This window comes from Triticum aestivum, chromosome 5D (assembly GCF_018294505.1).
Source record: "Triticum aestivum cultivar Chinese Spring chromosome 5D, IWGSC CS RefSeq v2.1, whole genome shotgun sequence".
Classification (NCBI taxonomy): Eukaryota; Viridiplantae; Streptophyta; class Magnoliopsida; order Poales; family Poaceae; genus Triticum; species Triticum aestivum.
In genome coordinates, this window is record NC_057808.1 from 267,255,618 (window position 1) to 267,261,427 (window position 5,810).

The following is a 5,810-nucleotide window of genomic DNA, read 5'->3' on the forward strand; positions in this document are numbered from 1 at the left end:
TCATGAGGGTGTTGACATGACTCTTGCGGCTCAACGCGTCTGCTACTATGTTAGCCTTTCCTGGGTGATAATGCAATCTCATATCATAATCCTTAATGAGCTCCAACCATCTCCTCTGTCTGAGGTTTAACTCCTTCTGCGTGAAAATATACTTCAAACTCTTGTGATCCGTGTACACCTCACAATGGTTTCCGATGAGAAATTGTCTCCATGTCTTCAACGCATGCACCACGGCTGCTAACTCCAAATCATGCGTAGCATAATTCTTCTCATGGGGTTTAAGTTGTCGTGAAGCATATGACACAACTCTTCCTTCCTGCATAAGCACTGCTCCAAGTCCTCGACGAGAAGCGTCGCAATAAACTTCATAATCCTTGCGTTGATCTGGTAGAATCAACACTGGTGATGTAACCAATCGTTTCTTCAACTCTTGGAAACTAGCTTCACAATCCTCGGACCAATTGAATTTGGTGTCCTTCTTCAATATCTCAGTCATGGGCTTAGCAATCTTCGAGAAATTCTCGATGAACCTCCGGTAGTATCCTGCAAGTCCAAGAAAACTCCGGATTTCTCCAACTGACGTGGGTGATTCCCAACTTGTCACTGTGTCAACTTTGGCAGGGTCTACTGCTATTCCTTCTCCAGAAATAACATGTCCAAGGAATCCAACTTCCTTCAGCCAAAATTCACATTGCTGAACTTGGCATATAACTGATGTTCTCTGAGCTTCTCAAGTACCAATCGCAAATGCTCCTCATGCTCTTCCTCATTCTTGGAAAAGACTAGAATGTCGTCAATGAACACCACGACGAACTTATCCAAAAACTCCATAAATACTTTGTTCATCAGGTTCATAAAATAGGCAGGTGCGTTAGTCAGACCAAATGACATAACGGTATACTCATACAATCCATATCTGGTGGTAAATGCCGTCTTAGGTATATCCTGCTCTCGAATCTTTAACTGATGGTATCCTGATCGTAGATCGATCTTGGAAAATACTTTAGCTCCTTGTAGGCGGTCAAACAAATCATTGATCATCGGCAGTGGGTACTTGTTTTTGATGGTCACTTCATTCAATCCACGGTAATCAACAACCATCCTCAGCGATCCATCTTTCTTCTCCACTAGAAGTACTGGTGATCCCCAAGGTGACGAACTTGGGCGAATATAGCCTTTATCCAGTAACTCCTTGATCTGCTTCTTAATTTCCTCCAAATCTTTTGCGGGCATCCTGTACGGTCTCTTAGATATTGGCCCTGTGCCTGGCAAAAGTTCAATCAAGAACTCAATGTCTCTATCCGGTGGCATGCCTGGCAACTCTTCTGGAAATACATCCGGATAATCCTTCACCACTGGTACTTCCTCCTGTACAACTCCTGATAAGGAATTCACTTGAGTCCTCTTCGGCATATGCCGGGATACATACTTGATCCTTTTTCCTTCCGGGGTGGTAAGCAAAATCGTCTTGCTGGCACAATCGATGTTTCCTCCATACAACGATAGCCAATCCATTCCCAAAATCACATCCAAACCTTGCGACTCCAAAACTATGAGGTCTGAGGGGAAAACATGCCTACCAATGGCCAATGGTATCTGAAAACATCCTTGGCTTGCCATATACTCTGCTCCTGGCGAGGTTACTAACATAGGGGTTTTGAGAACTTGGGTGGACAGCTTAAACTTATTCACAAATCCCCTTGATATGTATGAATGCGATGCACCAGTATCGAAAAGAACGGTTGCAGTAAATGACTTAACCAAAAACTTACCTATTACTGCATCAGGCTGAGCTTCAACCTCCTCCACGCTCACGTGGTTCACATGTCCTTTGTTGAACGGGTTCGGCTTCTTCCCAGAGCTTCCATTGCCATTTCCATTTTGGGCTTCAGGACAATCAGTTGCATAATGTCCAGTCTTCTGGCACTTGAAACAAGTAATGTGACTTAGATCCCTCTTGGTTGGGGTAGATGGGTTGGTGCGGTTCTGTCCGTTGCTTCCTCCATTCCCATTACCATTCTTGGAGCCATTATGGTTGTGCGAACTACCTCCTCCATGGGTATGCTGAAACTGTCCTCCCGGCTTCGGGGCAAATCGTGGTTTCTGTTGAGCTCCAGAGTTATACTTCCCTTGTCCATACTTCCTCTTACGGTTTTCAATCTGTTGTTGCTTCCCTTCAATCATGAGAGCTCTATCTACCAGCTCCTGGTAGTTGTTGAAAGTTGCTACCATCAACTTCATACTCAGTTCATCATTCAGTCCTTCCAAAAATTTCTCCTGCTTGGCTGCATCTGTAGCAACGTCATCTGGTGCATAATGTGCTAACTTACTGAAATCCTCCACATACTGGCCTACGGTGCGTCCTCCTTGGCGTAGGTTGCGAAACTCACGCTTCTTCATGGCCATAGCTCCTGCTAAAACATGCGCTGTACGGAAAGCTTGCTGAAACTGGTCCCATGTGACAGTGTCAATAGGGTGTGTGGCGGTATAATTCTCCCACCATGATGCTGCGGGTCCATCAAGCTGATGTGCGGCAAAACGCACTCTTTCCGCATCTGTGCATCCTGCAGTGGTCAACTCCCTTCCAACTTTGCGGAGCCAATCATCTGCAACAATCGGCTCGGTGCTACTGGAAAACACCGGCGGGTTTAGCCTCAAGAAACGGGCTAAGTGATCAACAGGTGGTGGTGGCGGTGGGTTGTTGTTGTTGTTGTTGTTGCCTTGGTTCTGCACTAACACTTGCATCAGGGCATTCTGTTGCTGAATCAACTGGGTGATCTCCGGTGGGAAAACAAATCCGGGGTCGCGTCTCGGAGGCATCTGATAGGTTAGAAAAGATGAGAGTTAAGAATAGAATGAGGTCTAGAGAGAAAACACTACCCATATGCTCATGAGACAAATACAATCAATATCACTCAATCAATTCAAACAGGGCATAACAATCGATCTAACTAGCGTTACAGAGTGCTTGAACTATACTATTAAATGGGGAAAAACTACTACTGATATGGTGGTCTACTTAGAAATTCTGATCAGTTGAAGACTCCATGATGTCTGCTCCAGCTTCATCAACAAAGTCATCTTCACTTGGTTCCGAGTCGGTGTCGTCGATGATAATGTAGTTGTCCGGACAAGTGCATTCGTCATCTTTTGCTTTTGGCACTGGATTTCCCATGAATACTCCGATCTTCTTCTCCAGGTCGTCATTCTTCCCTACTAGTGCGACGATTTCCTCCATATAATCCTCGCATGTAGCCTTGAGTTCTTCCTCCAGTTCCTTGATCTTCGTCAATGCCTTCTTCAGTTCTTCCTTGTCCGTGCACATCTGGTTCTCCTGGCGACGAATGTGTTGGTTTTGCTCCTGGATGAAAGCTGCGATTGATCCATCCTTCTTGGTTCTGATCATCTCCCATTGCGCGTCTCTGCATCCACAAATCTGATAAATTGTATCCTTAAGCTCCTGGTGGTAGACTTCTCCAATGCGTCCCATAGCGATGTGGGCGGCCATGCTCTTCCCTAAACTCCAGGTTGGTGCTTCGAAAACCAGTCTTATGGGTTCAGTAACTGGCACAAACGTCCTTCCTGGAATGTGAACTTGAATCTTCCAGCTCTCCTCTTCGGGTAATGTGGCGTTGTAGGTTCCGGTGATGCTTGGTATTCCTATGTTCAAGTACTTAGTGACTTCCTTCAAGTGTCGTCCAAAAGGCGTGTCTTCATCTGGTTGCATGAACTTGCTCCTTGCATCTGCCATTCCTAAAAGAGTAGAAAGTGGAGAGGGGTCAAAAATGAGAAGAGAGAAGTGTTCTAGGGCTTAAGCTTAGTGGTCGTGTCCTACAGTCAGCGTGTGCTCTGATACCACCTTTGTAGCGACCAGACCTCAAATGGTCTGTGCTGCTGTGCACCAGTGTCATCCCTGGATTAGTAATGCTGACACGCACAGTACAAATGGAGGATTTATAACAGAGTAGCAATCACACACTTATTACATCGAAAATCTCCGAAGAGAAATAAGTATGCTAAATATGGCTTAAGGCCATCTAAAAACGATAACAGCGGAAGACTTGGAAGATAAGTGAGTCCATCAACTCCAACGACATCACTGACTATAAGAGCACGACCTAAGGCACCTTACTCGTCGTCTGAAAAGTCTGCAACATGAAACGTTGCAGCCCGAAAACGGGTCAGCACATGGAATATGCTGGCAAAATAACACATGGAGAATAATGAACATAATAATGCTATACTACATGCATATATGGCTGGTGGAAAGCTCTATGGTTAAAGTTTTTGCGGAAAGCCAATTTTTCCCTACTGCAAAGGAATAAGTTTTATTTAACTATCATGGTGGTTGTTAAACATTGAGATGGTTGACAGCATCTCAATCCTAATTAAAAAGTCATCATTAACCCAACAAAATTAATTAAAAGTAACATGGTGATGAGATTCACATGATAATCCAGGTACTAGATACTCAAATTGTCCATAACCGGGGACACGGCTAACCATGATTAGTTTGTACACTCTGCAGAGGTTTGCGCACTTTTCCCCACAAGACTCGATCGCCTCCGCTTGATTCTCGCACTACATGATGTTTGAGAAACGGATGACCGAGACACAGTCTTTCGTAAACAATCACTCTTTACTCCGGATAGACAGTTACACCTACTTTCCCCTACATCTGCTAGCCCACCTCTTCAAGAGATCATGTAACCTACTCAACTATGCTAGAGCCCATAATAGCTTGTGGATGCACACGGAAGTTTCCAGCATGAATAATCTTATGATCCCTTTGAGCCTGGGTGGCGGTCCTTATACAAACAGACAACACTGGGTTCCCCAGGTGCCTCAATCCACCCAGATGTGAGTTTCAGTTGCCACCTTAAGTAAACCATTATTAACAATCTCACATCTGTCATGAATATCTCTCAAACCCAATCCACGTCTACGAGCAAAGCATGGCAATATAATAGCAATGTAGAAGTAACTCCCAAGGGTTTGATAAAAGAACAGGTAATAGGTACTACCTCAACTACTTCCCAATACCCACAATTTAATTAGATCCTATCATGCAATGTTTGAGGAATAGATCTAATGCAATAAAAACTGGGTATGAAAGGTATGATCAAAGTGTTACTTGCCTTGCTGATGATCCGCGAAACCTAGCGATTCGAAGTAACAAGCGGCACACTCCGGGTACTCTATCGCAACAAACAAGCAAACAATAAGTACTTATCTAATGCACAAGTAAAACTCGAATGAAAGATCCAACCAGAAAGTTCAACTTAAGAACTCCGGTTTGCAAAAGGAATCAACTCGAACGAAGCAACGAAAGTCAAACGGCGAAAGAAACAAGCTTCGTTTACTAATCTAGATCTAGGTCAAATTTTACAGTAGCAAAAACTTGTTTGAGTAGGTTAAACGGAAAGAGAATTTCAAGAAGAAACTCTAGGCGCTTGAATCGCCTGATTCCGATAAACGAGCGAAAAGTTAAACAGAAACGAAGATTCGATCAGAAATCGAGATATGAGATAATCGCGGAAAAATCCGACGAAAAAGAAAAACGGACGAACGGTTAAAGAACGGACGTTCGTTAACAGAGAAAATCCGACGAACGCGTTCGTTAAAACGAACGGGTCAGTGAACGCTCACAAAATAACAAAACCGAAGAAATAAACCGATCTAGGGTTTTTTTTAAAACGAACGGTTTTTTTTTAAATAAACCGGCAAAAGACGGCGAGGTGTACCTCGTTGGGGCAGGGCTCCGGCGGGGCTCGGCTGGCTCCGGCGAGGGCGGCGGGGTGCGGCGGGGT